The sequence below is a fragment of the Perca fluviatilis genome, chromosome 3 (genome assembly GCF_010015445.1).
Source record: "Perca fluviatilis chromosome 3, GENO_Pfluv_1.0, whole genome shotgun sequence".
NCBI lineage: Eukaryota > Metazoa > Chordata > Actinopteri > Perciformes > Percidae > Perca > Perca fluviatilis.
In genome coordinates, this window is record NC_053114.1 from 36,345,623 (window position 1) to 36,356,764 (window position 11,142).

At 38.9% G+C, this 11,142-nt stretch overlaps 1 long non-coding RNA gene across 1 annotated transcript; it reads left to right on the forward strand.

Moving 5' to 3' along the window:
• The first annotated feature begins 287 nt into the window (after window positions 1-287).
• LOC120556336 lies at window positions 288-8,192 on the forward strand. Its single transcript, XR_005638840.1, has 3 exons — window positions 288-393; window positions 1,637-1,751; window positions 7,419-8,192. It is a non-coding gene; the product is annotated as an uncharacterized LOC120556336 (long non-coding RNA).
• The last annotated feature ends 2,950 nt before the right edge of the window (window positions 8,193-11,142 follow it).

The following is an 11,142-nucleotide window of genomic DNA, read 5'->3' on the forward strand; positions in this document are numbered from 1 at the left end:
TTACACTAAGCTGTTCAAACTTTCACTAATTAAAACTGTCTGAATATTACATTTTAGTTACATCCTTCCAGAGGGCTTTTTGGGGGTTGGGGTTTGGGCATTTTTCGACCACATATGGTGACTCGATGCATCTTGGATCGCTGAGCCTTAGTGCATTGAACTCTAAGATAAATGATAAAAGGGAGCTAATCTTCAATGGTATGCCATTATAGCTCATTTCAATAGCAGCCTCTATCATTGTAGCAGGATCAAATCTGAGCTGGCACAGAACAGTTGTTTCCATTTGATATGCCCCTCTGCCCACTGCACCATAATGGCTGCCCTGCAATAAGGATATACTCTTTGATTGCCAGTGGATATCCTGCAGCGAATCAACGCTTTTCCTTTCTGACGGTGAGTGCGGAGCCCATTTTGTTCCTGCAGTTGAGTTCATCTCGATTTGGACAGGGAGGCAGAGGATGGAGGGGAGAAGAAAAGAGAAGAGATTTTAGTGCACTCTCTGTTCTTTGCGATAATGAATGCTTTGTCAGGGAGAATCCATCAACGGTCACTGTGGGGGGAGGAAATGTCAGGGAAAGTTATGGTTTGTTGGCTTTTAACCCACGTGGCCCAGCCCCACAAAGTAATTGAAGTACAGAAAATGTCATGTTGTTGCACTTCATCTATTTGTATAGCTGTCTCACAGGATAAATAGCAATATTGCTGTGGCAACACGACGAACAAGCGGAGTGTCTGTTTAGATCTGCAAAGTGTGGGTGGAAGGTTGATGTACCATACAATACACCACATTGCACATCCACGATGTTGCAAAAAGAGAATCTATCGATTCTTGTTGTTCTACTATTTGTGTGCTTTCTATGCTTTTGTGCCTTTTTCAGAAATAGCTTCTTCTTTTGTCAATTTGATATTGCGGAGACCTGAGTGAAAAAAAATCTGGGCTTGATGATTGCAGCCTTGTTGAACACAGTCGGGTATCTGTGTGATATGGACAGGAAAGAGATGAGTAGCACACAAGGCATGAAAGAAGGAAGTCTGTGTTTGCCGCGAACACACCCTCTCCAAGGTGTTCCTCTGTGACAAAGGAATGACATGATGCTAGAACAGATAATCTTTCTCGCAGGGAGAGTTACAATTATTGGCTCCTCACTCGATTTCATAAAACATTTCATTGTAGGCATTTAATCTCTTAAATGTAAAATGGAACCTTATCTGACTGAACGCTACTATAAAGCAGCATTTAATAGAAATAAAATATAAATAATCCATTCTATTAAAGTCTTACCAAGCATTAAACTCAAAGTAAGTTGGATCTTCAAAATCAAGTAGTAATTTTTAACACTTCTGTGTCGTTAAAGCTTTGCCAGTTTAAATATCCTCATTTTGATCTCAACCCTTAACAGTATACCTATCCATGTCTAACTAAAAGCTAGTGGAAGATGGGGCGGACACATTGCAGCCACTTCTAATTGGAGAGGGCCTGTCTGTCTGTGTTGTTTAGTGATCCATGGATGGACCCTTTCCTCCAGTTAGAGGTAGCCGGGCTTGAATGACACCTCCACGTTAGTGAAAGCTGCACAACCTCAAACTGATCAGCCTCTTTAACTGTTGAGGCATGGCTCCTTGTGTACCCTTACAGACTTTCAGCCTGCCTCATTCCAAATCTGAGGCCAGAAATAACTGTCAGCGTTGGCCCAACTAGGCTCCTGGAATCCAGGCTCTCTGTCCATCGCCGAGGGGCCGACATTCTTTATGTGAGTAATGGGAGAATGTGTGAGGCTTTATCGCTCATCCATCCAGGGTATTGTTTGACTACCGTGCCCCAACAATGTAAACGCTTTGAGTCAGAGTTCACCAAGGTCATGTGGTATTTATTGACCCAGAGAAAAGAGGAGAAAAAACCAGGAGGAATATTTTTGCTGTGGTTTTAAATTGCGGGAAACTGAAACAAACAGAGCGGTTTGCAAAGAACTGCTTTGCTCTTGGAAACAACCTGTCATAGATGTCCCATGATCACAGCACTGAGCAGCTGATGTGTTTTGATTCTGGCACTATATGTTAAGCAGTACACAATGATTTGATTCAAATAATATGATTGGAAGGATGGAAAAAAATCTGCAATCTTCAGTAATTGTTCCCCGGAATGAAAATGATTCACACCCAACCGAGCATGAAATAACATTGGCAGATGACACTGCTGTTACTGTGACTGAAACACAACACGATTCTAATAGGAATAATCAGCACCTTCTTGCAGAGCAGACACACACACACACACACACACACACACATCCATACCGTTATGTGATTAGTTGATGCATATTGTGTTACCAGGTAGGGCTGTAAAGGTATGAATTAATCCATAAATGGAGCTTATAGAAAAATGTATAATTTTAAATCTTTATCCTGAAAATGAGTCCCAGCTCTTCTCACCCTAAGGTGTGAGTGATGAGGAGCGTGAGGACTCTCATGGCCACATGTTCCTGATATGACACAGAAAATGTTTGAAAAGCCGATTGATGTTTTACTTCTTTTATATAATAATTGTTGTCGAAGACATTCAGTTTAAAACCCATTTAGGTAAGAAAAACACTGCAATGTTATTGTAATACCTTAACAAGTTACAAAATGGTGACAATGGAGAAGACACAATTATGTTACAGTAAAAGGATAGGTCCACAATTTCCAAGTCCATCTTAAAACAATATTTATACATCCATACGTACAATGAACAGTTATTGGCCGCTGTAATAATTCCCCCTTCCCATAATGGCTCTAAAAATATCTTTTCATAACGCAATTGCAATGTAAGAGATGATGAGAAAATTCATATGTACAGGAAATTAAAACCAGATTGCCCATCACTAATCATGATGCATCTAATAATAAAAACATTTTCCCACCCTTACCATACATGCAAAACATCATCATCCAAAATGGCATCTGATAAGCGGCTTCACTTTGTCTCCCAGCACAAAGCACTTTACGACTAAGTAAAGAATACAGAGATGAGGAATTTAAAGATAGATTGTGGCAGGTGATTGCAGAACAGCTTGGAATCGGAATGTTAATGATCTAGGCAACTAAACAATAGCTTATTTCTAATGTAATTAATTCATTAGCCCCATTAGGTTTCTGTGCATGACGATTTTTTTCCGATGGACTTGGTGTGCAAAGGTCTTTACAGTTACTGAATACTGTGTCAGTGTACACATGGACATGTGAGTGTTGCTTTAAGACAGACTTGAAAAAAAACCTATCCTTTTAAAATTTGATCACAAACTTAAACATTGACTATTGAGTCTGTGTTCAATATAAATACAAATACTTGAATAACATTTGAATTAAAAAAACTGTAAAGCTGTCTTTAGTGATTTGTTACAACCAAGGGTTAAACAAAATACTTATGATGCACCCCAGCACCTAACTACAGTATTTACCTAAATTGTACTGAATTATGTAGGCTACTTATGTATATACAAGGGGTTTAGAAAATGAATGGATGGATGGGAAGTAGCCTAAAGCCCTAACACTACTTAAGCCAGGAACACTACTCATACTAATGCACATCATGAATATTTACAGCATTGCCACTTGTATCCATGAATGTCAACTTTTCTGACTTATGGTCATTGCATTTAGAAATGATGCTGCTGAGTTTGGCTGAGGGTGATGGGTATCTACATGGGTTCTGAACACTCCCCACACTGCTCTGCACAGCATTATCAGCCCAGTGGCTCTCTGGAGGCTCAGGGCTCATCAGTAAACAGACCGACCTGATTCTGATGCCCTGCCTCTAGCAATTCAGTCCAGAATCATTGAGCACAGCTCCTCTCATGAACAGACAGCTACTACGTGGTCTTGGTATTTAGCTGGCCACTCCCCCTCCATTTTTCTTCCTTTTAACCAACTGCCGCAGCAAAGATAAATGTTTTTTGGAACAAGAGACTGCAAGTTGGTGTATATTAAGAAAGCAGAGACTACTATACCACTTCAGTAGAAAAAATAAATCGCGCCGGTTGACTTTGCCTAAGAAAAAAAAAGAAAGGTGAGCCAGGCTTTAAACAAATAGACACATTGAGCTGTCCATTTGACTCCATGGTTTTGTTGACTAAACTAAGGCGAGTGCTACCCTGATGTGAACATTTCTATGTAATATTTTATTATTTATTTAATTGTATTTATGCTTTAGAGAGGGATAGTGAAAAGACAGTGTAACCTCCAACAAAGATGTGAGCTGGATTCTAACTGCTAGTATGAGTAAGCTAAGTTTTAATACTTTCTGCTCAGTTCAATGAAATACTGAGTAAGTGTAACTCAGTGAATATTCGTATACACACAACATATGGAGACACTAAAAAAAGAGAGCCAGGACCCATGTCAACACCAAAATCTTATTTGTGCACAAGACATGTCCATGCACAAGTATGTATACTGTAGCACCAAGTTTAAACGGGCAGCATCCCCTTCTACTAAGTGGTGTCAAAACAGATGGTTCAAATATAAATTCCACCAAACAATCAGTGGTCAGTGTGCTGACTTTATGTTCAATGTACCCGGTTTGGCTACTTGCAGTTAGTGCTCGGCGCACAAGTAGGCGAAATGCATCTCCTCTATCTTCATAACATGATCATTTACAACACGCTTTTAATACCCTACAACATGCACTGTTTGATCTGAAACTTGTTTTAAATACAGAAAAAATTTACATGGTATTCTCCAGAGTAAAGTATATTGACAGAAATCGTCAAATCTGCACTCTAAATCGTACACCTACTGAAGAAGTTTCTTACTACAATCACTTTAATAGATGACAAATTTACTTTTAAAAACCATATTGAAAATAATAGTCAGAAATTAAAAGTTCAGCTAGGTTTTCTGTACAGAAACAGGTCTTGTTTTCCATTTTTTTTAGGAAATGGATTGGGGAAGCAACCCTTCTCTCTGTGTTGTATTATGGAGATATTATTTATAGGCATGCATCCCATCTCTAACCTAACATTTCTAGACTCTGTTTACCATTCAGCTCTTATGTTTATAACTGGCAACCCATATGGCACTCATCATTGTGTTTTATATCCTTATGCCCTCCCTCTCTGTCACACCAGATCAGCACTTTCACCTTTTCATCTATAAGGGATTGTTACAAATATTGCCCCCCTACCTGTCTTCACTCCTGAGCCAAAGAAACCTTATTTAAAACACTCACTCTCAGGATTGGCTTACACTATTTGTCCCTCCAGTTAACAGTAATCTCGGTAAGACAGCCTTTAGATATTTTCCCCATTTCTCTGGAATAAAATTGGATGCACTAATACAAATGGGCCGATTCAAAATTTTCAATAGAGATCTCATTCATTTTAACTGTGACGGTTTTACATAGTACAGTCATACATCTTTGTATTTGCACCAATGTTATTTTAAAATGCAATCTTCATAAATGTTTTTTCTTTAATGTGATTTAAATGTATTAACTTATTTGAATTAAATCATTTTATATATTTTTTTCCAATTACGCCTGCAAACTGCTGTCTTGATATTTAAATAATTTCTTATTTTTATTTGATTGCACTTTGGTTTGAATTTTCATTTTGTACTCACTTGTCTCACTTGTAAATGAGATCTTAATCTCAATGTGATTTCCTGATTAAATAAAGTATATATAAGTATATATATATGAAACAGTGAAAGCATGCGACTGAAGTTCCCACTGTGGGACAAAATAATGTGCTGTGACCCCGAGGTAACTGATTAGTCTCCAGTGAGAGCAGCGCATGGATGTAGCGCTGCGGAGGCCCAAATCACAGAACGGCATACATGCATTAATCGCGCATAAAAAAAAATCAGTCGCGTTATTTTTGACAGCCATACTCATTAGTCAGTGTTTTCTTAATCAAACCATATAAACAAATCTAACAGCTGATATCTGAATAAAACACAATATGAAGAAAATTATGATCGAATGAACTAAGGACCTATACAGTTTGATTTTTTCTGGTTTCACTTGTTTATCAAACGCTCCAAATACATTTAAAAAAAGCAAAAGTAGCTAATTTTGGCTATTCAAAGGCTATCAGTGGGTGTAACCATCTCAGAATAAGATGGGAACAGCCCCAAGTGAGAATAAGTGGGAGATTTCCCTGTTCCTTTCATTCTGCCAACATCGATGATGAATGCAACAAGACTTTATGGTTAACAGAGACTAAAGCTGAGTTTTTGTAGGAGACAGGACCCAAATCACAACCCAAAGTCACAGTTTAACAATGGCTTGCTACTTTCACCATTGCCTCTTAGATGACTTGTAACATAAAAGATACATTGTTTTAACGTTTTTAGCAAATGCTGTGATTTTTTGGCAAGTGCAGTTTTCATTTGATATATACCAAAATTGCAGTAGTAGTAGTCCCCTATATCCTGGAACCCAGTACCAGGGTCTACCCATTAAGATGTACAGAGCTAAAAGATGCAATCACATTTAGTAAAATTAATGATAATGTAAGATCTTCTCCAACTATCTCATATTGACTTAGTTAATGTGAACACAGTGAGACACACCATTTCTCTATCTCCCTGTCATCAGAATAGGCTCAGTCCCATCAGCAGTCAGTGCACATTCACCATTGTCTCTCCTGGAAATTAGTGGGGAATGGAATTAAAGAACAAGGTTAATTAGGAAAGAGCTTAAATCACAGCTGCTAATCACTGCAACTTACATACTGAGAGCAGTATCTACAGTGATTTTTGTTGAAAGGGAGGAACGGAGATGTGGTTCCACAGAAAAGTGCTGGAAACAATTAGGTGAGAGGCTCATTAAACTGCTGACAGTATCTTAATTCTCTTTCTATAGTGAGGGAGATGTTTCCTCCTCAAAGTTACTCTTCATAGTTTAATTAAAGGTCACCAGGTGTCATGATAATGCATTGGCACTGTTGTGTTGAGCAGGGTGAGTGCATTGGAGACTGACGGCAGTACATGACCACGATAAGGCAGTTGTTCTACCAAAGTGTGTGTAAGAGATTTAGCCATCAAGGTTATACACATGCAATAATGTCCCTACTGTCAATGAATACCCATGCTTTTTTGTTTCTCTGCAAACTCCCTGACCTCTTTTTTGAGGCAAAACATAATTTGGATTTGATATGACATGTTTACAGTAAGGCAAAATGACCTTTGTAGGCACAATGAAAGCAAGTCACATACGATTAAAATAATGTATCTCTACTGGTCCAAGTGGTTTAATGTGATTCATAAAATTGGCCCTTAAAATATACAATACTGACATATTTATTATTATTAAATTCTGCTACTATGTGCTACGATTCCATATATGCATTTCTACTGGCACTGATTGTGCAAGACACCTGACTTTCTCTAGGCTGAGCAAATTGCACCTCAACTCACCTGGATCTCATTTTTGCCAGGTTTCAAGAAAAGCCATCATGCTGCGGCCATATGCAGGTGGGAAACGAGGAATGCTTGGGAACAAAACCTACAGCTTCATTCCCCTCCGTTCACCAGACCCGGGTTGGGCTGTACCAGCTGTTTGAGAAACCCCCAGTGTGGGAAAGTCTCTCCTCGGCTAATGGAAGACAAACACCTCGGAGAGCGGTAGAGATAGCATGAAAACGATTAAAGCGTGACCCACATTCTGTTGTGTCTCTGGCCTTTCACTGCAGTTGAGAAATACAGGAGGAGACCTTGCTAATGAAAACACTAAAGAAACACAGGATGCTAATGAAGATAAACAACCTCATCCCAAGGTTCAGCTGGCACCGGCTTTGACACGATGAGAGGAGGAAGGTGCTCGTCAATAGACCCATTATATTTGAACTGAGCTGTAATACTTCCCCAAGAAACAAATGCAATTATAATTACAAATGTCTCAAACTTATTTTAAATCCTGTCATATATACTCAGAGAGTTTAAAGTGAACAAGCAGCCTCAAAGATGCCTTCATGTATTATAAATGTGATGGGAGGGCAGCACTTGACAACGTTATTTAGTTAGGTTATCATGAACTTCTTGTGACATTTCAGTGGTTGGCATTTGCTTTCCACAGAAAAGCTTCAAATGATCTTCTTCTTGTACTCATAACAATGCAATTCCTTTAAAAGGCTTTTATGGCATTTCTATGTATTCATTAGTGTCAAGTCTTAAAATGGCATTGCCTCTAATAAAACACGCTAATTCAAAAAGTAAATATGAGAACGATATTTTATTCCGTGGTATAACATGTTTGCCACACTGTTTTGTTGGCTACATCTGATTCTATTTATGTCTTTGGCAATTAAAGCTCAGTGCTTGTACTTTTTGTCTGTGTCAGTATCTATTTGACTTTGGAGAAATACATGGCAAAAAAAAAAATATTTTTTCTAACTCTTTGCTTTAATCTCCAAGCTTTTGCTCCAGCTCAGCTCGCAGCAGTTGAACACTTCTAATTGACCTGTAGTTGAGTAGTTTTTAGACCAATCAGGCAGTGTTTGTTGCATTTTGTGCAACCCTGTGCAACTCACTTTTTGACTGTTGTGACAGGAGAAACGAAGAAACGGAGAGAGAATAAAACATAAAAAGAGAAAAAGCCCCTTGATGTTTGCTAGTGTTGTAGCAGTGTGTGATGGGACTCTAGAGAGATGATCACATCCCAGCGGGGGAGTCAACCCCAGCCTTTAGTCGCAAACCTGCCCCTGTATTATGGTGGGTTAACATCACTGGATGGCATGAATGATACATGGCTGATCAGGCTTTCTGCTGTATGGGCAGTTGATCATAGTTACCAAAGTGTACAATGTAGTATTTACCATCAAAACACAGATAAGGAATCCTCACTCCTTTATCTTCATCCACATTCAAACCTACTCCTTGTGGAATATATTTCTCTTGGGACATTATTTTTAAATGCTCATCTCTTAAAGTCCATCCCCATTGATTTATGTCTTACCCACACCTTCTAATTCTATTTGGTTTGGATTTTTAGCCATTTCTTTATGATCTTTAGATGGTCATAGGAATACTATAAAAGTATTTTGGCTTTGCAAAAAATAACTTCATGCTTGCAAATGCATGTAATGTAAGTGATCTTGGTTTCTAGAAAACTAAATGCTGATAATGTTGAGGTAAATTGGATCCATTCCTATTATGTGCACATAGCAGTACACTGGCAGAGGGTCCCAGTCATAAGGGATTCATTTAGCAAATATTCCAGCAGCCTAGCAAAGAATCTGGGACCCCATTCCACTGTGTTTCTAACAGCCCCTGATGCCATACGTGCCTGGAATAAACAATAGTGTGTTTCTGCTGGTGGCCAGTAGGGGGCACTGATATAATACAGGACCCTGCCAATATGTTATGCCTGGCTGGCCCACAGAGATGTTTGCAGTAATTTAGTTCCACTGCCAATATATAAATAGGAATTCTGCTGTTAGCACAAAAGAGCGGGGGGCAAAAACATATTGCCGAATGAATGTGAATTGCTCCCCTGCTCCCATTTCAACATCAAAGTAATCAAGGAAAACAAGCTTTTTTAATCGAAAGTATGCAATTAGAATAAAGCAGAACTGTCCTGGCTGTGCACATTGCCAGAATGAAGAGATTAAATGGGTAAGTAGAGAGGAGAAGCACAATCAGAGTAGCAGCAGCTTTCGGACTGCAGTCAGAACAGATAATGTAACACCTTTCCTATACTGTTACGCCAAAGACTGACTCAATTCTGGAAGATTCAAGGGCAGAGTAAATGCCAAAGATTAGAGACAGCAGATTGGTCACTTTGTATAAACAGCAACTAATACAAACATGTGCTTTTGTTATACTAACAACACCTGAGATTTAAAACCTAATTTTACTGCCTGTAAACTGAGTTACCACTGCACTTCCACTCCATCCCCAAGAGCAATTTCACAGAAAGAAATAATGTATGTTACAAGGAATTGTCTAGAGGGCAGGGTAAATTGTCTGTTACAATATAGAACTAATTTGTTTCTGGAGCATTAATGCTTTCTACAACATCTCTCTCTCCCCACACACACACACACACACACACACACACACACAACACACACACACACACACACACACACACACCAACTCGACAGCGCTATCTATAGGCATACCCCATGCTGTCCTATCCTATGCAGTGTCAAAACAATGATAAACATTTGGCCGCTATAGGAGTGCTCTGGAAACCAGCCAAGCTGAATGGGCTGTTTTGTTTCACTGAACAATAGCTCTGCTAAAAGTACTTAACAGCTGTGCTATGCTCTGGGTTCCCCACAGACGCACAACAGTACAACATACTAGGAAGTGTTCCTTTGTGCAGTTGTTCATTTCTTTATCCAACTGGGAGCTACATTGTTTTTAATAGACTTTCAAAATGTAGTATTCATTTTTTCTGAATAAAAAAGGACAATAATTGCAATTTCAAGCATGTGCTGTATCTCGTGTCAAGACTATACATTAGCTACTGAAATTATTACCACTTTGTAAGATATTTGCTTACTGTGACTCTTTTGTTAAAGGGTTATATAGTTTTTTGGAATTAAGTATTTATTTCCTGTCAGTAAGATGCTTATTTGAGATATATATATACTGTATGTGTGTGCGTGTGTGCGCATGTGTGCGCGTGTGTATACACAATTTTGTTTTATTTTGCCTTGGTAAATCTCTTCCTCTCTGTGAATGTTCAAGTTTCTCTCCTCAATCTCCATCTCCTCTCTTGTAAAAATGTAGCAAACAGAAGCCATAATGTAACCAGATGACATGGCTATGATACCTATAATAGGATCACACCCTGGGTAGCTGAACATAGTAACTTCAGGTAGACCAGTTACTAAGGCATTACTGTGAACAGGTCAACTTCACTTTCCGCAGAAATGGACCTACCAGCTGTCATTTTAGATCGATTTCTCCCCGAAGCCCAGTGTAATAAACACTTGAAAGAGACTCAGGTTTGGTGATGTGTGAATGTAATGAGGCTCTGTCACATGACTGACAAGTAATGTTCCAGTCTCTTCTTCTTTTGTGATTCAGATGATCCCTGTGGAAACCATGTCCACCTTCAAACAAGTCATTTCTGTTGGAGTCATCTCTCCATTGAAACAGTAAAGTATTAGATTGGGCGCCCAGATAGCTCTGTTGGTAGAGCGGGCACCC